Below are 27,189 nucleotides of genomic sequence, written 5' to 3' on the forward strand. Positions count from 1 at the left end.
TTTATATTAATAAATTGTTTTTAATCTCTGCCAACGGTTCCTTTATTTTCTTTTCTTTTTCTTTTCATCTCAGGGAACCACAGATTTTTGTTTTATACTGAGGAGGACATATTATTTTTAAAAAATATTCCTCCAATCCCAGTGTTGTTTGATTTGGTGAGGTCCATGCCTCCTCTGAGTCTGACAATTAGTAATGCCTTATTCTTATGATGGGATATGTTTACATAATTTTTTCATGCTGCATTATTTATATTTTACTTACTCTAAAACTAGGATAACCCTTATTAAAGAAATGAGCTCAATCTCCAAAAAATAGGAAATATAAATACACATACGTGTGTTAGTCAGTGGAGCCTGGAGACTTATTGGTGTTCATTTGCTATACACAGGTTTAACCTTTTTATACCTAAAGCTGAAAGCTAAGCAGAAATACATGCCTCCTATTCCAAATCTAGCCTTACAAGGCTTTTATGTTGTGAAGGTCTGATGTCCTGAGATGAGAGTTCCTCTCCCCCTGCTTCCCAGAACTCAGATTAACAACAAATCCCCCGTAATTCATCTTACTCTCTGACTGGAGAACATTTACTCACAAAGAATACACTGAGAAAGATGTGTGAGGTTGACGAACAAGGGAAGAGAGGAACAGCGGTACCATGCAGCAGTGGATGCCTCTTGAGTCTTCAAGTTGGTTCAGAGCTTTTTTTGCAAATAGGGTATAAATAGTGGAAAATAAATATTCCCGTTCAATTTCACGTAAGCAATTTTGTTTTTATTCTGTAGTGCATCATGACTGGAGTTTTTCAATTCAGTCCTGTCGACCTTGCTGCAAGTGGAAATGTTTTCCAGATTCTTGCTCTCAAATAAAATTCAGTGCTAATTTTCAGTGTCATTTTGAGTTCACTAATTTTGGTGATTCTTAAACATAATAATGGGAATTGGAAACAATTATGTCAGGGGATACTAAGAGTCTATGCTATAATTATTTTTTGTCAGATATATCTTTAATCAAATGGATGAATTTTTTTAATCTGCTGAATTGTGGCAATGGAAACAATTTCAACTTAATCCTATTTATGTGGTAATTACTATATTTCTCTTACTGGATATGGAATCCCAAATTGTTATAAGTGGAAAAGGAAATATATCCCTTTATATAACAGAAGAGTTAATGAATAGAGTTATTTTCATGTATGAACAGTTCATAAATTCTAACATGTTCGGTTCTTGAGCTTTTTCCATTTCTCAGGCTCTCATTTCTACTTTCTGGTGTTGATTTCATTTCAAGCAATTTTTTTTTTCTGAGCGGCAACCAGAAACTCTAAATTTAAGTTCTTCTATACAATAATAGCAGAAAAGAAAGTTGCACCTCTCATATTATTGGCTACTTTGGGTAACGTGCTTATATGTTAACCAATTCATGTGGCCAAGGTGATGTGAAAATTGGATTGAGCAAATCCGGGGCAAGCAGGCATGGGAACTGGAGGCTCACTACTGAGTGAGCCCACCCAAAACACACGGAGCTTTGAATATGGAGAATATTTTTGGAAAGGAAATCAAAGTGGGATTCTCAGACAACACAAATTTCTAAATATTTGTGGGCTTTCCCTGTATTTGCATTCATCCAATTCCATAAGCTAGCAATTAAAGACAAAGATCTTGCAGTGTCATGATTTTCAAATCTAGAGTCCAGCAGTGTCATTTTCTAAGTGTCTGAGGCGTGAATGCTTTCTGCTTGTCCCTAGCCTCAGAGCAATATACAAACACAGCAGGATGTGATGACACAGTCAATATGACCCTTTACACCATTTTAATTTGTGACTCTTCACAATAGTAGCAATTGTTTCCTTTGATTGGAAATAAATAGTGGGGGAAATTGGGGAGGCTTTCTGTAGGTCCCAGGACAATCTCATACTTTGACTCCCATCTTTATGCTTTTGTTGAAACTAACTATATCCTGGAACATATATTTCAATATTTTTAATCATCAAAGGATCATTGTCATTAGACTCTAAGGCATATAGATTTGCTTGTTCACATAAGCAAGGAGCCTCTAAAATCTTTCTACCAACTTTCTGAACTTTTACCTTGGTTGTATTATTATCTGTGTCCCATGATATAAAGAATACCATTTAATTTATGTTTTGCTACCACATAACCAGAATTGCAACTTCCCATCCTAGAATAGAGGGATCCTCATTTCCCCCATACTCAAGTCAATTCAGTCTATTCCATACTATATACCTTGATGTCTTATCATCCCATGAACTGAGAGTAAGGGGAATTTGGTTCCTTCTAAAAAACTTGAAATACTGTTACCTGAGGAGGATGACTACATCTCCACAGACAAAAATGATGGATTTCTGGACCTAATAGAGAAAACAGAGCCAAGATAAACAGGGAAAAAAGATAGTTCTCTGCTCTACATTTGGTAATGAGACATCTCTCTATCACTTCTGGAATCTGAGACTCAGAACTGATTACAAAGTGCAAGGAACAAAGACAAAGGCCGGGGACTTAGAGCGGTGTGTGCCAACTCTGAATGTGTGCATGCATACACACATGACTTGAGAGCACAAGCATATTCAGAAAAAACAAATAGGTAAGTTTGCTGAAAACATGCAATATTGAGAGGTAGAAGAATTAGAAACGCAACTGGAAAAATAGGTAGTCATCATACTATAAAGGACCTTTGATTCTCAGATGAGATTTTTTTTTCTTAATCTGATGAAAAAAGAGAAAACCTTAAAAGTTTATGAATAGAGTACTTTAATTTTATGATCAAAATTGCACTTAGGAAGATGATTCTGGCAATGGCATATGAATTAGATTGAAGGTGGTTGAAACATAGCATCAAAAGATTGCTACATATACCACTATAAGAATTTAAGTGATAAGTGAGAAACATACTCAAAGTGATTAATAGGAAGATAGAAGGAAAGATGTAGAATATACCGAAATTCATGATTTTGGTAAACTTTCTCTGTTGTCCAGCGTTAGCCCTTGTGTTCCTCCCTCCCTCCCTTACTCTTTTCTTCCCTTACTCCCTCCCTTTCGTCTTCCTTCCTTTTCTCTTCCTTTCTATTCACTAATTTTTTAAAAAAATTATAATTAAACTAATAAAAAATTTACTTACTCAATGTAAATGAGGTTGAGGATTTGACAGACAGACTACTTTTGTCTGAAACTACATGTTTAATAGGCTCCCAAAATTTTCAGATACATTATTAAAGAATTACCTGGGATCACAATGACTATTTAATATTTAGCAGATTATTTTATTGCTTTCTGATTTGTCATAAAAATTAATGTGGCATGTAAAATCATTCTTCAACATTTTACAACTTAGGAATATTCTGTTTATCTGCATAGTTTTTGGTATATAATAACACTCTAAATCACTGGCCAAAATATGTCAAATTTATTTTCACTGTCAAATACGTATTCTTCATTTTTACCTTTTATTTTGAATATTTATATTTATATTTGCCAGGACCTGTGTAAAATATTTATTTTAATATTGTATTACATAAAATATAAAATATATGCAATAATAGAAAAAAATAATCAAAAGAAACCCCTATATACCTATCACTTAGATTTAACAACATCATAGCAAATATTTTTAAAATATTGTTATTGATTTCAGAGAGGCAGGGAGGAGTAAGAGATAGAAACATCAATGATGAGAGAGAATCATTGATCAGCTGCCCCCTGTATGTGCAATTATTTTTAAAGTAGATTTAAATTCTTATTTTTAACATCCCCAACTGCAAAAAAAAGAAAAAAAATAGATCGTTTTGTATTAGAGAAGAAAAATAGAAATGTATATAACTTTATCCCCTATATTGTATTTGTAATCTTCCTCATAGACAGTACATTAAGAGGGTGTTTATCTTATTAGTGAAAACAAACTATTCATTTCTTCAAAATATTCATGTATTTTTTATACCTTCCTGTGTATAAAAGCAGCTTGAAATATTCCCTTCAATTATTCACCTGCAGTGATCCAAACTATTACTATATTTTTGTGAATTGGGTAATGTTTTCTGTTTAGGGTGTGGGTAGTTGTTTCATGTGCAAATTATTTGGACAAATTCTGAATGGAATTATCCAGTAAATTATAATCAATAGGTGCTTATTTAATAAATTATTGTCCAGAGAGTAGAGACCCATGTGAACCAATAGTCAAGAATTCAGTGTGACCTCCCTTTATGCCGTGACTTGCTTTGTGAATTGGAAAAATCAGTTAACCTCTCAGTGCTTCAGTTCACTCATCTATGAACTGAGAAGAGTAACATTTGCCACCTAACTCCCCAGTATTTTGTGAAGGTTAATGAGCTTCAGTTTATGAAGTGCCTTTCTTCTTGGAATGAAAGACTCTTGAAGTGTACTAAGTATCACTGCTATTTTTTTTTTAACCTGCAGATCCAGCAAATTATTCCTTGAAAGACCTGTGATATGACAAAATATGGGATAAAATACTTCTATTAGCATTATCTCACATTGATTATGTTATCAGAGGGGTGAGAAAGTTTCATCAGCACTGCTGTTAAGCTGGATTCACATAACTATTGGGGTCTAGAATATTTTTGGCCCAATAAAACATGCATTTTAGACAGATTTTCCAACTTCAACTGAAACTATTTTAGTTCTGATTGGTTTTTCAGAACCCTATCATTTCTTAACAGAGTTTCATGAGTGGGATATTAAAAAGAGTAAATTTTCTCCAGTGAACAAATATGCCTGTTCTTTATGGGCACATTGAATAAATACTGTTAAGGTCTTGACTGAAACCCAGAAAAGTAGGATGATTTGATTTAGATCAAAAATCTAACCTGTCACTCTGCATTTTATAAAACTATTTTGCCAAAGTTATGCTTAAAATAAAGAAAAATTTAATAGAACGAGTTTGGGGGCAGAAACCCATCCAAGGACTATTTCTGGTGATGAGTTTATTTATTATTTTTTGATCTCTCAGAAGTGGTAGATGAAGGCAGTACGACATCCCCTAAGGGCTCCCAGACTGCTAAAGGGCACAGGCTGGGCTGAGGGGACCCCTGCTCCCCCCAGTGCACCAATGTTGTGCACTGGGCCTCTAGTATTGTCATAACTATGTATGGTATAAGGTGGGTACTGGGAATATTGTGGAGAACCCTTTATAAAACATGATTGTCTAGCCACTTTGCTGTACTCTGTAACTAATATAGTAAATGTAAACTACAATTTAAAAATATAATTTAAAAGGAAGAATACATATTTTAAATCTCTTAATTTTACTTTTATATATCACTCTCATTGTGGAAGATCAAAGAAATGAACTACCCATCAGCAGCAGTCATTGGATGGATGATGCCCCAAAACTTCTAAGCTTGGTTACATTGTGGCATCATTACTGAGACTAACTTTATCTGTACAATTTTGTTTCTGTAAACTAAAAATATTAGTGCTGAAAAATCCCTGGATAGTAGTTTTAGAGGTACATGGTTATGAGAGAGAAGTATTTCCTTCTTTTTACTGTTTGACTTAGCAAAATAAACTCAGTTTTACAAAAGGCGAGAATTCAATTGTGAAAGACCCTTATTTTACTTTAAACAGTTCAATCTTTTTCCTTTACATAACCTTTTAATATTATTTTTTAATAAAGGGAATAGGCTACATCATGGTAGTTTTGGCATTACAAAGAGGCTTTGAAAATATCATTTTCAACCCAATATATATTGCACGCTAAGTACATGGACAGGAAGTTTGGTTTGCAGAATAATCGTATCAGACTACCAATCAGATGGCTGAATTTGCTGGCTTTCACTCTTTAACTGACTTCATTGTTTTTCCAAGTTTATAAGGTTTCTCATTTATGGGGAGTTACTTAGAAATAAACACCCAGAAAGAAATAGAGATGGTTTAGTATTTTATTTAAATAACAGTAGAATTCACATTTTCCCTAATTTATTGGGAATCTGATCTCAAAATAATAATCAAATATGAGAGAAATGGGCATATTAAATATATCTGTGTTTATATAATGTTCCTATAATAAAACTGAAAAAACAATAACCTTTGAGAAAGTATTCTTTTTATCTGTGGAGTTCACTGTATATTTTTCTTTTTGACGGTTTAATTTTAACTTGTATATTTAGTGTTGGAGAAAAAATATTTGGGGGTGAAGAATAAATTAATTCCTTCAAGGCATTGGCATCAGGTACTTAATAGTCAAATAGGATTGTTTTTATAATTACAAACACAATAATTTAGCTTTATTGTCTTCCAAAATAATTCTGACTCAGATGACATTAGCAGCCATGAAGAGGGGACAAAGGGGGCTATATCTATCTCATGCAGGCTATCTGACTCTTAGCTATGAACTGCATTTGGGAGAGAACATTTGTTCTATTTTGACTTTACTGATAAAGCAGCTAAAAAAGAAATACATTTCCAATGTCAAGTCTCAAGGATGAAACCTTTCTCTCTCTTCTTTAAGGAATATCAGTGGACTATTACCCCCAAATATATAGAATCTTACTCATTGCAAGGCCTAGAATGTTCTAGAACTTCTAGGAGTTATGCCTTCTATGTAAGACTCTCAAGCACAATTGGGCCCCATTACTCAAGACCCATCTTTAGGGAGAAGATGCAATTTACAGGAAACTTGAAGTTCCTCAGATGATTTTATTCATTGTTTACTTATCATAAATCAAAGGCTAAAAAGTAAAAAATTGATGGTATATGATTACTGGGTATATTATTTTGTTTAAGCCAAATAGCTTGGCTTAAACAACAGATATTTGTTATCTCGCTGTTCTGGGAGTATAATTCTGAGATCAGGTGTCATCAGGGTCAATTTCTTCTGAGGCCCACGAGGAAGGATTTGCTCTAATTTCTGTGGTTTGCTGGCAATCTTTGGTGTTCCTTGGGGCATAAACACATCCTCCCGATCTCTGTCTTCATGTTCACAAGGTATTCTCCTTGAGTTAGTAGTGTTCAAATTTCTTCTTTGTATAAAGACAAAAGCATATTAGATTAGATTAGACCTCATTTTAACTTGATCATCTGCAAAAATCCTATTTCCAAAAAAAGTCATATGCACAAGAACCAGGGGTTATGACTTCAACATTTTGGGGGTAGAGGGCATAATTCAACTATAACACTGGGCATATCTAGTTTGACACTTGCATTTCAATCCTGTTAAACTCTCAGAAGATGGCACAGACTATATAATACTGGGATTTTCCTATAAAAGTTACATTATATAAAAAAGGGACCCAAAGAAAGGATCGAAAATAAAATCAACTTACTTTTAAATATTCATCTCCTTTGAAATTAAATACATGGTTTTGACATATATCCACACTATCATTATTTATTTCTTACCCTTCTCACCCAATGAATCTATAACACATAATCCAAGTTTTTAAAGAGCTAAATTTTGGTACTTTCTCAATTTGATCCATTTTAATAATAAAAGACAGCCTATGAAATGGGTGTTTGTTTCTCTACTAGACTTATAATTACATTCATAAGGAAAAATGTAGGGTAGAGAAATATCTCAATATAAATAACACACTAGACATTGGTTCTTAAACAGGCCTTAGTTTTATGAATCCAATGGTTTTCTTTCCAATTACTCTGTCATATCATCGGATTTCTCCATTATTGATTGAATTATCTGTGTAGACAATCTGATTTTATCATTAAGGCAGCTGAAACACCAGATTGACTCCTTTTGTTATGTTTCATATGAACACGATTATTTTTAAAGTGTTCTCAAATTCTCCATCTGACTGCCAAACAAATTGAATTTTTTTTAATTTTACTAACAGCAATTGATTTGCCTAAAAATAGTAAAAGTTTGAGTCAATAATTTTAGAAATTAAACCTAAGAGCCATAAAAGCCTCGAGATAGTCTAACTTGACTATATCTGGAAACAAACTGATTTAGAATTAATGAGATAATGTTTGAAAAAATACATTCAGTTTCTTGGGGGGGGGGGAAGCAGCATTGGCTTTGGCATAAAGCAATATTTAAAAAAAAAATAAAATGCCGAAACCGGTTTGGCTCAATGGATAGAGCGTTGGCCTGCGGACTGAGGGGTCCCAGGTTCGATTCTGGTCAAGGGCATGTACCTGGGTTGCAGGCACATCCCCAGTAGGAGGTGTGCAGGAGGCAGCTGATCGATGTTTCTCTCTCATCGATGTTTCTAACTCTCTATCTCTCTCCCTTCCTCTCTGTAAAAAATAAATAAAATATATTAAAAAAAATAAAAATAAAAATAAATAAAAACCCTAGCCATTCCAATGGCCCCTGTGTTGCTTCCATAGTTTAGTCTACCAGAGTGTGAACAGGGTGTTTGTGTTCTATTGTGTTTACATTTACTCAGTTAAAGTATATCTCTGAGTGAAGACCTATGATAGCACTGGGTGCTTAGCACCTTACCTTGCTCTCCAAGTGCCCCACAAATGTCATCTCATTACTCTTCAAAACTATCCAGACAAGAAATCACACATCTCCTCTCAAAAACAATTCTTAAAAAGAAGAATTTCTACCCTCCCATAAGAGCGTATAGGCACTTAAAATTATCCCTCCCACCTTCCCTCAGTTTTTATTTCGGAGATCTAGTCAGTGAGTGAGCAATTAAACACACACACACACACACACACACACACACACACACACATATCTAAACAAGCCAGGAAGCAACCACATGTCAAGAAGGTATTTATGGACTGCTCTCCTACATGTTGGTTTTACAAATTAACATTAAACCTTCAAATAACCATGGCTTGGTGTGACTTTAAGGGCTCCTTTCTATTTACATAATGATATATCATGTTTGTCTTAATAGCACTGTAAAATATTAGTAACCATCCATAAATAGAGCTCTGATAAAATGATATTTCATTTCAGAATCACTAATCTATGTTAAGACCATTTTGGTCAAGGTCCTGTAACTGTTGTTAGGATTTCAACCCCTATAGGTCAGAGAAAGAAGATGGGAAAATCCTTAATAAAATGTTGTTAGAAGCTACAGGTGGGAAATAAAGAAGCTCTTGTGACCTATAATCTTATTCCCTCACAAAGTCACCAAGAGAGCACAGCAGCTTCTGCAGCTGAAATTAGACAGCACACTAGTGGCTTTTCAATCTCAATTTTTACAGTTCGATGTTATCATTTTCAGTGAAGAACAAATGAAGGGTACCACAGTTCTTCCCAAGATGTTCTCTCCGGGTTTAATCAGCCCACTCAACCACATGAGTGACTGTGCCTGAACAGTATTTTATTCCCATTTATAAACAATGTAGACGTTTTACGGTCCTGCTCATAAAGAAACACTATACTCTCACCATGCTTTATTTGGGTTTTATCTTTTTTATGCCAAATACATCTGAAAAAATTTCCCTTTAAACATTTAATACTAACTCAGATCAATTTTATAATGAGAGTTGTCATGGGATGATACAATCTACCCTAGACATTAGCCCTGGTAGTGCCAAGTTCTGCCAATAAATGGCCCCACCATATTGGCATTCTGGGTAAAAAGAGCCTAGAAAAGGACTACAGGCAAGTGATAATTGTGCCCCTTTAATGTATGCCTCTGATTGCTCCTGCCCGAAGAGTATCAGGCTTTGACTTTGCCCCATCCATACAGCTACTGGTAGTGGTGGAAAACTACATTTCCGCCACATGTAACTAAATATTGAGGGATAACTGGCTTGTCACTTCAATTGGCTTAGAAGAGCATGTGACTTGCATTTTTGTTGACCCAAAGAGGGAAAAAAAATACTTCCTGGGAAGCACTATTGATCTACTTGTCTTTCTTTCACAAAACTAACACTTTGTAGTTTCCTCATTAATTTGGAAAAATATTAAGAAAATTATAAAATAATAGGGATTAAAAATATTTACCTGTGGGACTATCTAGAGAAAGGTAGAGAGCAATTTTCTGTGTTTTTTTCCTCCCCATTTATAGAAAGCATCTCTCTATTTACTACATTTCATCAAAGTTACATTTCAAAAAAGCTTGATTAATACTAAAAATTACTTTTAAAAATAGGTTTAGAGAACTCTAAAATTGCTGGTATGGAATTAAAAAAATAGTTACTTGTGTTTTGGATAACAGACTCTTTTACACACATTTATTATTTTTTCTTAACGTTCATCATGCATTAGAGAAGTAGAATTTAGTATCATTTGAAGAATATAAAGCTTTATAGATTTAATTTGCTATCAAGAATTTGAATAATGTTAAGGTTTGGATTTAACATAAGCTCAGGGTTTGTCACATACAATTTTCATTTATTTACCTTGTATAGGTAAATAACTTTGTTTAATAGTTGCCTCTATAGCAGTTTACTTGACAAATTATGTCAAATATTTGCTTTCTGAAATCCTGAGAATCGGTTGAGTACCATTACACTTCATGTTGGCAAAAAATAAATAAATATGTGACCAAGGAAGTCCTGTCATTAATTTGTCAGAAAAGCTCGTTGTCATTTCTGAAAATTTAATGTCATTGAAGCTCTATTTCCAATAGCAAAGGAGCACTATTGCTAATAGACTTCAGAGCTTGAAATAAATAAATCTTTGGAATCCTGTTGCATCTCTTGGGGTGTGACATTTGACAGTCTTTTATAGCACAGAACAAAACAAGTTTGTGAGCTGGAATTCAATTGTGGCGTATTGATTCCTTGCATCAGTCATTATTCCCTGCTGATTGACAGGTGAAAATTGGTTACGTTAAGTATTTCATATGTTATATTGGCTGACATTTGCTTGCCTGCTCCTGTGTCAATATTGTTGTAAAGATCTCCAGCTTTATGAGATAGCAATAGACACTGACTGTGGCTTTTGTGTGATGTTCCAGTGTTTTTCCTGACATAATTTAAGTCATATTAAAAACCAGAAGCATCTTCCCTCTTGAGAAGCTTAATGCCAATATTATTGTCTTCCAGGGGAAGATCATGTATGCTCATAATCGGGTGCTAATTTCCTCCCGTACGCTCATGTTTAGGCATTAGGCACTATAACTGTAAAATTGAGCCTTCTTGATTGATTCATGTCAAGCCTCATCTCAGATCCTGCAGGGGAAGTCATCCAGCTGACCCTTTTTACACTAAAAGAAGAGATTTGTGTTCCTTTCTTTCACCTGGAACCATCAAATTGACTGAATAATCTGTAATACATTAGTGCTGACATTTGTTAGGGGAGAATTAAACAAGACACAGTGATCATTCCCTAGAATAAAAATTGTGTTTGATTTCCAGCAGAGTTCTATTAAAGTGATGATGGAATCAGTCTCTTTCAAGGCGGAAAATTGTGAATATTCTCTGCATTAATGAATGAAGTTAACACACTAATTGCTCATAATATTTATTCCACCAATATGAGTATTAAGGGATAAGGAGGCCCTGATTTATGTCACCACATATTTGTAATCAAGTTGAACTTTTTGTGAAGAGAAAAGATTCTTGTCTTTTAGTTTTTGCTAGTCTGAGATGTAAAAAGTTGCATTATTTCCTAAGATATAAAAATTAACCCCCAAATGGCCTATTATCCAGTGTTAACTCACTTGAGAAATACAAGAATATTGAGTGAGCTGCATACCCCAGTCCTAAATTTGATTCCTGAATTTCATTTTGACACTTCAGTTTTCAGTGTCTTTGAATGTAGATCCAGAAAAGTCCTTATGGCTCACTCTTTTCTAAAGCATGTAGGAATCATAGTCACTGAGCTTCATTTGAAGCTGAACCTGAACAAATGTACTTCATAGGTACTGGTCTTCATTCACAGCCATTGGTTACCAGCTCATCAACCACAACTGTCAACATGGAACAGAGTCATATTACACTCCTTTGAGTTCACATGTGCGTGTTTTGTAAAAAACACAGTGTTTTATTTCTAACTTGTGTAGGCCTAATTCTCAAGATGGTTTGTTCATAAGTGATTATGTGAGTATGTTTTTCATCATGAGTTCACACTTCTTAGAAGTACCACTTAAAACTGAACCTTTCCTACTCTTGACTATATTTGCTGAAGCAATTGTCAAGTTTGTTAATTGGGGTCATTTCAAAGTGTTAATATGCCTGTACTCTATATACTCCATGCCATGTGAAGCAATTTTGGGTAGAGAACTGAGCAATTTTCAAATAATTAATATAGAGGGGGAAAATGTCCCTTGTCCTCAAAGATTGTAAAGGACTCTAGGAATTATTAAAGTTAAATGGACAATTAATGAAATAGTAGGGAAGCACCTATCAATTTCTATAAACAAAACTCTTAGTTTAAGGGGATAAAATAAATTGGTTTTACTTCATTTAGTTTGTTATCTTGAAGATGGCATATTTCTGTCCAAGAAGCTTCATGAACAAACGTAAAATACACCATCTATGCCAAGCACCCTGTTAGGAAGTGAAGCTAACATGAAGACATGAGGCCTGCTCTCATGGAGTTCACAGTCTCTGGGCAGAGATAGAATGACATGCTTCCAATCAAATAGCTAAATAAATAAAATGTGCTGAAAGTAAATATGCTCATTGTTGATGATCCAACTAGTTTGCACTCCAATTTCGTGAATAAAAGCACATGTATTCAAATTTTAGAATAATTTCTGCAACTTACAGTGGAAAACTATCATGCAGAAAACAGTGACACACAATTTATGAAATCAGAATCAAATATTTGACAGTTTATCTAGTGTCCATGAGCCCATTATTGACAAGAGCACTTGCTATAAATGGAGAGCATTACAAGTCTCATAAATGCACTTTTAAGGAAAGTACCAGAAGCTCTTGGGTTGTCAATTATCCTGTCACCTGCTAAGCATGAGAAGACCTGAGGAGCTTCAAGGACAATACTTATGTTTTCACTGAAATTACTAACTAGATCAAGATCAAGCTAATCTATTATTACTAACTGTAAAATAAAATAAAAGAACACTGAACATGGTACAAGAAGCCAGATCATTCTGACCTGAAATTCCTGACCTGAAAAAGGAATTTGGACTACTTAATTTATGATGTCATTCCTAAACCTAAAATTCAATGAAAATTCCATATATGTTTAAAATGGTACAAATAAGTCTATATGGCAAAGAAGGGTATGCATGAAACTAAAACATCCTATATAATAAAAGGTTAATATGCAAATTGTCCCCTTGGGAGTTTGACCAACCGGGAGTTTGACCACTCGCTATGACATGTGGTGACCACCAGGGGGCAGTAAAGAATGAAGGAAGGCCCCAGTCAGCAACTGGCAGCCAGGAGAAGGAAGGCCCCCATCATCCCTGATCGCTGGCCAGGCCTAGAAACCCTACCTGTGCACGAATTTTATGCACTGGGCCTCTAGTTTTATAATAAGAAAATGTGTTTTTTAGTTTATTAATATGTGAGCAAATGAAACGTGAGTGACAATGATTTGCCAAGCACTGTCAGAAGTCCGAGGTACAAAGGTAAATAGGACCAAGTCCCTGTCTTGTGTGTCTTGTGGCTAACAGGAGAAGCAATCAAGTCACATAGCTTGATGAGCCCTATTAAAGAAGCATGTATATATTGCTATGGAAGTCTAGAAGAGGCATCAACTTATTGCATGGGACACAGAAAATTGTCAGAGAGTCAGAGGTGACATTTCAGCTGGATAGATATTAAAGAATGTGTGGGGCTTTCAAGGCAGCAAAGGTGAGAATGAATGAATTCTCCAAGAATACGGTGCTATTGGTCAGCATCCCTTCAATGGGAGCATAATTCTCTCCAAATAGTTAAAGCAAGAAGGAATTTAAAATAGGATGTTATTTAACTTACAAATCTCTCGTAAGATTGAAGACATTTAGTTGGGCTCTTAGAAATGGCTCCTAAAGTCAGACTATGGAGCCTGGCCACAAAGGAATGGCTATTTTTTTCTAAAACCAGGAACTTCCTGCCCAAGAAAGCATGATCACACTCCCTATTAAGAATATGATGCATCAGCCACGAGACCAGGGACCACTGTTGGCATGTAAGCCCCACAAGGGCAGGGGGCATGGTGTGCTCTGCTCACTGATACATCTCATGTATGAATCAGGATGATTGTTTGGCATGTGAGAGGTGCTCAATGGATATCTTTTTCAATGAATTGAATAAATGAACTGCTATTTCTACTGCTCAAGAACCATGCCATGCCTAAGATAATTTACTCCAGCCAGTGGATTTCCTGGAGCCTACTTTTCAATATGCACCAAGTTGACAAGACTAATATTGAAAAGAGAATTCAAATGCCTTCCTGATGCTGCTTGTCATTAGAGATAATTGATATTTCAGAAGCATGACCTCTACCTCACTTTGGCTTTCAGTCTCAAGTGATAGCCTTAGATTGGCAGAATCTAGTCACTTCCAGGACCTACCACAGAAGGAGACTTGAAAATATGGGGTTTTGTTTTTTTAGCCTCTTCAATACAAGACAGCATTACAAGAGAGGTGAACAGCCTATCCCTTTACATCTTAACATCCATGTATACACTTCTTATTGTATGTAAGCTTATTAACAACAAGGAGACTAGCATTCTCCCACCTACCATGCAACTATGATGAATCAAAATAAAAATGCCCCACTCCCTCTGCAAGAATGGACACAAAGTTCTACCTGTTACTGAATTTACCTCTGAGCACTCCATTATTCTCCTAGTGGAGTTTAAGTTCTGCCTTTTTGTCTTATAATCTATGTACTAAATATTAAACTTAACCATATTCATACAATATATAGAAGGGATGGGGAAAGAGGAGGAAATAAGTGGAACTAAAAACATTCAACCACATAAAATGTGGGGTCTGGTGAAATTAATGAACTGACTGGAGTGAACTTGTACTGAAAGTTAGATCCACTGGGTCCAACTATGTGAGCCAAATATATTCTAGTCCCATTGTGTTAGGAACCATTTGGTAGTGGATGTCTACTCTGCCTTAAATATCAATGGAGAGGGTTTGTGTCATGTCCCTGACTATGATTTTTCAGGGCTTCAGTGGTGATGTCAGTCACCCTGATATAGGAATATTGGATCACAGGGACTGTGATGGAGCTGTTGGCTGCTTCCTTACTGGGACTTACCTTTCTACACCTGTATCTCACCCTCCCACACATGCAGAAGTAAAGAAACTTCTATAGGTGACAGAGAATTCAGAGTTGGAATATGGTAATTCTGTTTCTCTAATACCCAGTCCCTGTCCCCTTTGTTCTTAGCCATAACACCCAGCTGGTCACTGTCCTGTACATAGCAGAATACCACATAATTTCATTTCTGAAGAATCTGCCTGCATGAATTAATGCGCAGTATGCGTGGGCGCATTAATCCTAGCCAGTACCTCAAAGGATCCCTGTGGTGAAGACAATCTCTTCCCTGCCTGTGCTATATGTCAGTAATCTCATTAAGAAAATCTTCAGACTTTTCCTTTCACTAATCTTCCACCTGACCACCTGGCCAAAATATTGTCCTGTAAATAGTCTCTGCTCTGCCCATGTTTCCTTCAGGAAACTAATGGTAAATGTTCTGCCTGATGGAAAGATTTTCCCCTTAAGCCCATTTCTGAATACAGCTGCAGTGCTGGAATGATCCATTGCTGGCTGGAGGACCTGAAAGCTAGTAGACTGGTTTTATGGAGACTCTCTATGAGGCTATAGATACAAGTGAAGGGGAGGATGGCATGCAACAAAAAGAGGTGCAGTGTAGTCTAGGACACCTCGAACAATTTATTTGTGATTTTAAAAAATATGCTTTTATTATTTTTTTAAATACTATTTTTTAAAGATTTTTTAAAATTGATTTTTAGAGAGAGAGGAAGGGAGAGGGTTGCCCCCTGCATGCACCCAGACCACGAATCGAACCATCAACTTGAGTATGTGCCCTGATTGGGAATTGAACCCATGACCTTTCAGTGCACAGGATGGTGCTCAGCCTACTGAGCCACACTGGCCAAGGTTTATTTGTGATTTTAAAAGGTACTCAAGGCTGATGATCTTGTACAACAATGTCAACTTGACAATGGGCTACTGCTGCCTCCTTCTAACTCCGTGGCTTTGGGATAAAAACACCTGGTTAAAGATAGGTAGCCCAGAACATATGGTCACTTGGTACCTCATATTCAATATAATCCAGTAGCAGGCCAACAGAACAATTATTAGCACAGAAAGCTTTCTTCTCTAAAATCTAAGAGGCCTGAGCTTCTGCTATCAGACATTGCCAGTCTTCTTACATTTTTCTAATCTCCAAGCACCATTATATCTGCTGAGCCCAGAGCAGGCTGCAGCCTAGACTAGCTAAAAGTCGGCTTTTTCTCTGTGACCACTCAAAGTTTGCAGCCACAAGGGATACTCAGTACATGTTATAAAAATACCCACAAGTATGGTTTAAATTGCCTCTGAATCAAAAGAAGCCCACCAAGCATTATTCCATTTTCTGAATGATAGTCTTGTAACTGTTCTTTTTTAAAAATTTTATTTTATTGTTTAAGGTATTACAGATAGTAGTACATATGTCTCCTTTTTCCCCCACTGACCTTCCCCCGGCCTCCCCTACCCCCCAGCACATGCCCTCAACACACCCCCCCAGTGTCTTGTGTCCATTGGTTATGCTTATATGCATGCATACAAGTCCTTCGGTTGATCTCTTACCTACCCTCCCTCCCCCAACACTCCCCAGCCTTCCCACTGTAGTTTGACAGTCTGTTCAATGCTTCTCTGCCTCTGTATCTATCTTTTTGTTCATCAGGTTATGTTCTTTATTACCCATAAATGAGTGAGATCATGTGGTATTTTTCTTTCACTTCCTGGCTTATTTCACTTACCATAATGCTCTCCAGTTGCATCCATGCTGTTGCAACTGTTCTTTAACATTTGAGATTACCTGACATGCTGCACACTCTTGGTCTCCACAGCTTCATGGAATTTTTGTGGCATGCAATTCTCTTCCTCTTACATGCATCTGTCTTCCTTAGACACATAGATCATAATCATTTCCTGCCCACCATCTCCTAATAGCACATAGATTTTCATAGACAGGGCCAACATGATACCTTCTGTGATGGCGTTAGGACCAGTAAATTATAACAGAGAATCAGAAAAATGACATACTGAAGCACTGTAGTAGTGGTATACTACTGTCACTGACAGGTGACAACACATTGCTTCTGGAATTGTCTGCTTCTTGGGAAAGAAAAACTTCATTTGCTAGATAAACGGTTACATGCCTGGTGCCAGAAATTGGGTTGATGTTCTTCAATAAAGAGAAAACTTCTGGAAGCTGTTGACTGACAATAGAGTTAACACATGGCTCACTAATCCACTGCTGAGCAGAGGGAATGGCAATTAATGACCTGAGACTACATGCAGATCTGAGCTTAGAGCTTTAAAACGAAAGTGATAATCTAGGAATAGAAGGGGGACTTTGAGAATTGATCCTCTGCTTCTGCCCCACACGTACTACTTTTAAAAAATAATTAATTAAATGTATTGGAATGACATTGGTTCATAAGATTATATAGGTTCCGAGTGTACAATCCTATAATATACATCAGCTATATATCGCATTGTGTGCCCACCATCCAAAAAACAACTACTTTCTATAACAGATTTAGTCACAATTAGATAACTGGGATTGGAGGCTTTGAAAGAAATTTCAGAAAAATTGCCGTTCGTTATTAAGTGAAGTATTTATAAGATATTCAAAGAAAGCCTGGTCAGCCTTGTAGTATGGGTTGCTGTATGAGCGACTCAGGCTTATTTGAATCCCCCTCTTCCAATTTTGGGGGGCACACTATTTCCCAATAAGTGCTCTAAAATGTACAAGAATCTTAAAAAGGTTCAGAATATAATCTATATTGTAATTTAGCAACTCACAGTGAGACGTGACAAGATGTTTAGGCAATTTCAACTAGAGAGGATAAAGATTCTTTTTACATCCATGGGTGATAATGGTCTTCCGATATCATCTCCACATGAGAATTTACAATCCTGAATTTTAATTTATCTCTTAAAACTCACCCAAATATTTAGAACCAGCTCCCCTGGAAAATGTTTAATTCCCCTTTATTTCCACAATGCTGAATTTAAGCAGAGTGTGGTGTGCCAATGCTTTGCCTTCACCACGCACTTCTTCCCAGGCTGTCTCAAATGAATAATTTTAGTGTTTTATGTCTGCATAACACAGATAAGCAGCCTCTCGTTGCTTTTTTTTTTTTTTTAAAAATATATTTTTATTGATTTCAGAGAAGAAGGGAGAGGGAGAGAGAGAGAGAGGGTGGGAGAGAGAGAGAGAGAAACATCAATGATGAGAAACAACCATTAATTGGCTGTCACTTGCACGCCCCCCACTGGGGATCGAGCCCGCAACCCTGGGCATGTGCCCTTGACTGGAATCAAACCTGGGACCCCTTGGTCCAGAGTCCGACACTCTATTCACTGAGCCAAACTAGGTAGGGCGCCTCTCGTTTTCCAATTAATAAGATTCAAACCTAATCAGACATTATTATTAGTATTTTAGAAAGTCTACTATCAACAAAATAAGAACATTAAAGAATTTTAGACATTGGGATTTTTTTTAGTTGCATATTATTCCAGTTTAGTTGATGGCATATTTGTTTCCCATAGAGAGTTTGTATTTATAATCACGAAGTGTAATCAATTAAATTATTTTATACTTCCTAGTATGACCTTATAAAGATAAGATTTTCTCGATATTCAGAGTGAGATGGGAATGAGCTGGAGGAAAAAAACAGAGTTGACAAAGACGTAAATCAGTTCTTTAGACCTTACCTTCATCAATATCCATTCATTCTACTTTTATAGAGATGGCACCCCTGGAAGGGATCTTATAGTCCATCTTGTCTAACTGTTTCGTTCACAGCAAACGAAGCTGATGCTGCACCTCCACCCCAATTAAGCACTTCATTATATACTGTCTTACTCTCTAATTGCCTCTTGCACGTATTACATTTCTAACAAGATTGTAAGCTCTTTGATAGCAGAGACAATTATCTTCTGTGGTTTTTTTTATCTCCCTCACAGCTCTTAATACTTGTTGATTAAATGATTGTTCTAATCAAGGGTGCTCTCTTTTTGATCCCTTATACTTTCAAGATCACTGGTCAGGTCACAGATTGAAGCACTCACGGCAGAAGGTATTGTTAGTATGTAAAGAATTCTAGGTCCTTTAAATATGGTTTATTTGGTTAATAAAGTAACTAAATAAAGTCAAATGACTCAATTATAAAGGCAATAAAAATCAAGAGGAAGGATTACAAAAGGAATTTGTAAATTCAAACAAGCATTAGTTTTCCAAGATGATAATCACAATGCAAATAAATTTTCATTCACTAAAAAATTGCTAGAACATTATATAATGCACTTATTATCAAAGTACAAAATGTATGTATATATATATATATATACATATATATATATATATGACATATGAGAAACCCAAACTGCTTTGCATACTGTTTTTCTGTTGATTGTTGCACACAGGACATCCTCCAAGGGGTCACAGATTGGAGAGGGTGCAGGCCAGGCTGAGGGACCCCTCTCCCATGCATGAATTTCCTGTGCCATGACTCTAGTATTTCTATATTACTTTGGGTCAGACAGATGCAGGAGAATTGCATATCTATGTGTGGGAAATATACTTTTAGAACAGTGGATAAATACAAAGGAGTGCAAATTTGGATCACATGGTAACAGTATTTCCAGTTTCAGTAAGAAACTGTCGAATTGTGTTCCAAACTGGCTATGTTGTTTTGCATTCCCTCCAGCAGTGACTATGAGGTCCTGCCCACGTATTCACCAGCATTTGGTGTTGTCAGTGTTCTGAATTTTTGGTCATTCTAATAGGTAGTTAATTTTGTTTCATTTGCATTCCCCTAATGACATATTATGTAGAGCATTATGAAACATTTTGACAGCAGTGTTTTATGCCAGAAGAAAAGAGGTAACATATTTAAGAGTTAATGTGAGTTAAATATTTTATATCCATCAAAATTGACCTTCAGAGGGCTAAGACAAACTATTATCAATATGCAATAACTCAGGGAATATTGTTCTCATAAGTTATTTTAAGGATTCTACTAAAGAACATGTTTCAGATATACAAAATGTCCAGAGAGCCATAGAGCTAATAACAGATGGTGAACCTTAACTGTGTAGTGACATATACAGTATAATTAAAATTAAATGGGAGATAAATGACGGGAATTTTAGAATGTAATGGTTATGTGATCTGGCAATGTTGATTGAAAACAAATTCACAAAAATAATAAGAGAGAAAAGAAATAGCATATGTGAAAATTTTAACTCTTTAAGTAATTATCACTATGCTGCTGGTACTAACATCATTATTCTAGAATTATTGTATGTATAAATAATTATGGGATAGTTGAGTTATAGCAAACCTAAGATTCTTGGTGTGGACAAAAGGAAATAATATTTTAAGTAAAATCTCTGTAGCCCTGAATTTGAAATATAACTCAGAAGATATTTATTCTTAAACACAGCACTATATATAAATATACATTTACTATTTTTGTCCACTGAAGAGACCTAGAAATGGGGAAATTCAGTAATAATCAGCATTCAGTACTCAGACTGTATCTCTAAATATGACTCACTCAAATAAACCAGAACTTTTTAGAGAAATGATTGCTTATACCTTTGGAACACAAAATATACAAGACAAGTGTGCAGTGTTTGGCATATCAGATTGCAAGGCAAGTGTCAAAGTCTACTAAATTCTTGTCAAATGGATTCAAGAGCCAACTGGAAGAGGATCTCATTGGCAAATATGGAATACTCTGAATTCGATATGAGAGCAGGTTTACAATAGAGTAAAACACATAAAATATATTTTAAAAAAATGTGTCACCTCCAGAGAATAACAGGCAAGGAATTATCTTTAAAACAGCGTAAACTTTTTTAAAAGAACAAGCACTTCTCCTATATTTATTTTTCATATGTGAATTCTAACACTGGTCAACCAAATAGTAGGTGAGGGGAAGCATCTCCTTATAAAATCGTTCTGATTAATAAAATGAAGCAAAGTGATAGAATTAGAAAATGCCATTTTACAATTTCTAATAAATTGATAAAGTAGGTATTGAGCATCAGCCAATATTAGCTTTAATAAAAGGACCAAATAAATAGATAGTATATGCTTCCTCATGAAAAAACATGGCACCACCCATGATTTTGCCATAAGAATCTAACACATGTCTGATTTTGCCTCTGCATGAAGCTGCTATGCTATTTTTTTTGGGGGGGGGGGAATAAAGACAGATAAAATATAATATGGAATTTCACCATGAGTGAAAATTTAGGAAGTCTAGACTTTTGGAACCTCTATATGTTAAATAACTTAGACTCTTCAACAGATATAAGGAAAATGAAAAGGTGGAATAGAAATCTATAGGTTAAAGGACACTTAAAAGACATAGAAGGTTAAAATGGGCAAGAATATGTTATTATGTTTAGGACTGAATACTTGGAAGTATTTCTAATCACAATAAATACAATAGAATGCAGAATAGTGGGCACTTTGGGAAAAGGAGAAGAGGCTACAATTGGGGTAGGGAAGAGGGGGGCATAAAACACCAAACCACTGAACAATAACTCTCCATTCCTCTCTTCCTCCAGCCCCGAACAATTATCATTCTACTTTTTGGTTTCTAAAAATTTGACTATTGCTGATACCTCATATTCATATTGTTATACAGAATTTGTCTTTTGTGACTGGCTTATTCACTTAACTTAATGTCTTCAAGGTTCATCCATGTTTCAGCTTGTGTCAAGAGGTCCTTCCTTTATAAGTTGAATAATATTCCATTTTATGTCTATAGCATACTTTGCTTATTAATTTAATTGTTGATGTGCACTGGGGGCTTCCACCTTTTGGCTATAGTGAATAATGTCGCTATGAACATGGATGTAGAAAAATCTGAGTCCCTGATTTTAGTTCTTTGGCTATATAACCAGAAGTGGAATTGTTGGATCATATGGTCATTCTATTTTTAACATTTTGAAATATTGAAATGTCTTTTTTTAAAAAAACATATTTTTATTAATTTCAGAGAGGAAAGGGGAGGGAGAGAGAGAAATAGAAACATCAATGATGAGAGAGAATTATTGATTGGTTTCCTCCTGTACGCCCCCTACTGGGGATTGACCCAGCAACCTGGGCATGTGCCCTGACTGTGAATCAAAACATGACCTCCTGGTTCATGGGATGATCCATGCCGGCACGGTCGTTTCTTTCTTTTTAATTTTTTTTTTTTTTTATTGATTGCAGAGAGAGAAAGGGAGAGGGAGAGAGAGAAAGAAACATCAATGATGAGAGAAGACTGAGCCCGGGACCCTTGAGTCCAAGGGCTGACACTCTATCCACAGACCCAAATTGGCAACTGCTCAGAAGACATTTTTTTTAAATATTTTTTTTATTAACTTCAGAGAGGAAAGGAGAGGTAGAGAGAGAGAGAAACATCAATGATGAGAATGAATCATGGATTGGCTGCCTTCTGCATGCCCCCTACTGGGGATTAAGCCCACAACCCAGGCATGTGCCCTTGACCTGGGGCCCATCAGTTGGCAGGCCGACACTCTATCTGCTGAGCCAAACCAGCTAGGGCTTGAACTTTCTTTTAAAGAGAATGGTAAGATTGTATCTGTGATTTTGAGATTAGTGCAGTCTCATGAAGGAGTGGGCTGGAGGATGTCTGGGGCAGACAACCTTCATTGGCTTCTAGAAGAATCTCTGAACAGGAGATGTTGAAAGACATAAAACAAAGACTGGAGTCACTGAAGAGATCAAATGAATAGATCTTGATGCTCAACTAGATGTAGGATTAAGTAAGAGTTGATTAAATAAAAGAGAAGAAGGCATCTTTACCTTTGCAGTCCTTTGTATTCAGCAGTGACTCATTTGAAAAAGACCTGGAAGGCTTTACGATGGTAAGTTGAATAGTTCAATGTAAGTCAATAATGTAATGTGGCTGCAAAAAAACTAATTTGATTAACAGAAGCAGAGAGACAAGCAATAAGTTGAAATCATTTACCCTGTATCTTGCACTGGTCAGACCACATATGGAGTCCAGGGTTAGTGGGGAGAGCATTTGTAATACATTGAAAAATCAAACTTTCCAAAATTAGCAGTACCTAAAAGGATTTTATATCAGAAATTATGAAGAAAACTAAATGGTTTATTTTGGAGAACAAAAAAATTAATAAAAAAAACAGGATAGTGTTTTCAAATATATGAGAGTATCAAGTAGATGAAAAATCAGAAGTTTTGAGTAATTCCAAGTGCAAGGCTAGAAGAGAAGTTGGATAAAAATGGAGAGAAGTTGCATAAAAACTGCCTATGTGATATTTTGGCAAGTCCACCTCCTAAACTGTCATGGCCTCCACGTTCATAGATATAAAATATGGGATTTGACCATGTAGATCTACATGTGTAAGAATATCACAGTAGAAAAATGTGTAGAGTACACTTAGATTCTTCGAATTACTATAAGTAGGTCTTGACTTCTTTAACTGATCAATAACATGTTAAAAAACAATGTCATAAATATTATCTGATTAGCTGATTTTATTAATATTTTAATACAGTAAGCTATTTTATTCAAACTTATTTTACTTTGCTTAATTAAGATGAATTACCTTCAGTATTCACTCTGAATGACTTTTGGCTAAGAAGATAAGATTTGGCATATGAGGTCACATCTAAAGGGAATATACCAGTTTCTTATTAAGAAACATAACTCTTAAAGATATTTTTTTGAAGGCATAGGTATGGCCTGATGCCTAACTTAAAATTTCAGCAGGATCCATGTTCTCCTAGACACCCTCATTCATAGCATTCTAAAAATCATCTTTGAATTCATTTATATTTTTTGCCTATGATTGTATAATCATAGAATTGTTTAATATAGCTTATGTTAGAGGCCCATTGCATAAAAATTTCATGCACTGGAGTGGGGGGTCGTCCTTCAGTCTGGCCTGGCCCCTCTCACAGTCCGGGATCCCTCAGGGAAGTGACCCAGCAATCAGGGGAAGGCAACACCCATCACACCTCTGCTGCTGCCACTGCCAGCAGCACAAGCCTGGCCAGCCCTGGTTACCTGAGCCTCGGGTGGCCCTGGGCTGCTGGGCAACCAACATCCGAGACTTGCCTGCACCTCAGGCCAACCCTGGGTGGCAGAGGGGACTGGGGGTCTCCGGAGGTAGGCCCGCGGAGTTGCTGCTTGCCTGCTGCCCTGGCTGGGCTGAAGGGACTGGGTGCCACCATCTTGTGGCTATGGGCACCACCATTTTGAGGGAAGGGCAGTCAATTAGCATGTTCCCTCCTTATTGGCTGTGGCTGCCACCACTTTGAGGGCGAGGCAGTCAATTAGCATATTCCCTCCTTATTGGCTGTGGGCACCGCCATCTTTGCGACTGCATGAGGGTCAATTAACATATTCCCTCTTTATTAGATAGGATATAAGATTATGTCACTTAGTTTAAAATGGATGCCCCTTCATACACGGGTAATTTATAAATATACTTTCAGCATGATTTTTTCTGTTTTTAATCACTAATATAAATAAGATTATACTTAAACCAAAACACTCACTTGCCATACTTATGTATCATATAAAATATGCAAATCTGAATTAATATTATCTATATAAATTAATATTATCTATATAATATCTACACTAATAAAAGAGAAAAATGGTAATTGGCATACGATGATACCCTTTTCATTGGCTAATCAGGGCTATATGCAAATTAACTGCCAACTAAGATTGGCAGTTAACTGCCAACAAGATGGCGGTTAATTTGCATATGTAGGCACAATGCAGGGAGGCGAAAGGGAAAGCAGGAAGAAGGCCCCTGCCACTGACAGTGATCGGAAACCCAGGGGGGGAGAATCAGGTGCCTTTTCCGCCCTGGCCAGTGATAGCAGGAAGTAGGGGTGGAGCCAGCGATGGGAGCTGGGCACGGTCGAAGCTGGCAGTCCCAGGAGCTAGGGGCCCCTTGCCTGGGCCTAAAGAGAAGCCCACGATTGCGGGGCAGCTGCAGCTGTGGGTCCCCGCTGCCCAGGCCGGACACCTAGGCCAGAGGTGTCAGGCCTGGGCAAGGGGCCGATCCTGCGATTGGAGGGTGATGGGGGTCAACGCCTGAGGGCTCCCAGTATGTGAGAGGGGGCAGGCTGGGCTGAGGGACACTCCCCGCCCCCGCACCACACCCAGTGCATGAATTTCATGCACCGGGCCCCTAGTTATTTATATAAAAGTCTAAGCGACCATTCAACCATTCACCCAGTAGCAATGACGCACAATTACCACCAGAGGGAAGACACTCTGACCAGTAGATGAGGGAGCCTGATTCCTCATGGAATTGACTGTGGATTAAGTTGCTGCTGGGGCACTGTTGGCCCTAAATATGCTTTACCTGCACCCTGGACCCAGAGAGAAGGGAGGAGGGAGCCAGTGGGTGTCCAAGCCCTGAGGGATGAGCCTACAGGAGGGGGCCTCACAATTTGGGACCCCTGGGGGATGTCAGAGAGCTGGTTTCAGCCTGACCCTGCAGGTCATGCCAAGGGACCCCACCAGTGCACAAATCTGTGCACTGGGCCTCTAGTATGTTATAAAGAAGGAAATTTTGATCAATTAAGAAATTATTATGTCTTCACTTTGGAAAGCACATCTTGAAGACACTAAAGACAAGATATGAATCCATTTTATTGTCATGCTAGAGTTTCTATACATTTTCACATCTAATTATGGGTAATATAAAAGATATTAACATGTTAGCCATGGAATTGTAATATGATTGGGTCATATTGATCTCCCTTCCCCTTTATGGATATTTAAAAATTTATTTTTGTGAAATATACATGTGAGAGATTGAGCAAGATCAAGCAACAACTTGATCTGTTGAATTGACCCTCCCTTTTGTTAGCTCATGATGTGTAATCTAAGAAAGCATCATCAATATAATTATCAATATAATTATGGTAACTAAGAAAGCATGGTGTAAAGCTATTACCCATGCTTAGAAATATAGTGTAAAATGGATGCTTCAAATCCATGTTAAAATAATATTAATAGTATCTCTGTAGATCCTTTTTCTCTTTTACCAACTACTTGCCCTTTTATTTAATATACTTTCCACCACATATTACAGATTGCAGCAAATTTTCAATATTAGAATTATTATGTTTTTTGATGAGTATGATATTTTTGTTAAAATACATCAATTCGCTGCATAGACTCAAAATGATAGTATACTTCTTCACCAAGAATTGGTATTTGATAAAGCATATCCTTTTCTACCTCACACAGAAACTTTTCCCGGGAATTTGAAATAAAAATAAACATACACTCATGCATAAAACTAAATTTAACCTAGAGACAATTGTGGTTTTATTGAAGAACAGAAATCATGCATTTTTGGCCTTACATTCAAAAGAAGTTTTGCTATAGGTCTAGCATTTTAAATAATTCATTATATTCAATCATCTTAGACTTTCCCCTTCTTTTTTTGGTACATTTTAAAACCACAAAAGCTTGCATAGGAAGTATATCTAAAAGCCCAACTCTCTTACATTGTCCTTGTGGAAGAAAGTCTCTTATAAGTAATAGGTGCACATTTGTTGAGTGAATCAATCCATCAGTTAGCTTGCCAGTCAATTAATCAATCCAACAAGAAATGTAGTTCAGAAACTAACTCAGAAAAATGAAAAGGTATTACCCATGCTTAGGAATATATTGTGACATGTTGAATGGTGATAGACAAAATACACATTTTATGTAAATTTTATTAATTTTCATTGAAAAATCTTTACATGTAAAGGCTAGATGCTTTTATTCCTTAATTTCTCTTCTGTTTTTGTGTTTGACAGAGAAACCTTGGAATTATCCATAATTTTTTAACAAATGAATGTACATCATGGCATTTTCTTTATCAGCTCACAGAGGCAAAGCATAATATTTGGCACTTCATTCTTACCACTGAGAAAAGCCCAGAAAATTGACACAACCGCAGAGTGCTGGTTGCACTTTGTTCTTCTAAGAAGAGAAATATGCCATTTGTTTTTTACATTTTCTGAGTTGTCTTGGGAGCAAAACTGCCTCCAGCTACATATGGGCTTAATCGCCCACGTCCATCTTATGGGTGTCACCTGCTAAGGTGAGGAGTCTGGA

Source organism: Myotis daubentonii, chromosome 1 (genome assembly GCF_963259705.1).
Source record: "Myotis daubentonii chromosome 1, mMyoDau2.1, whole genome shotgun sequence".
NCBI classification, from domain to species: domain Eukaryota; kingdom Metazoa; phylum Chordata; class Mammalia; order Chiroptera; family Vespertilionidae; genus Myotis; species Myotis daubentonii.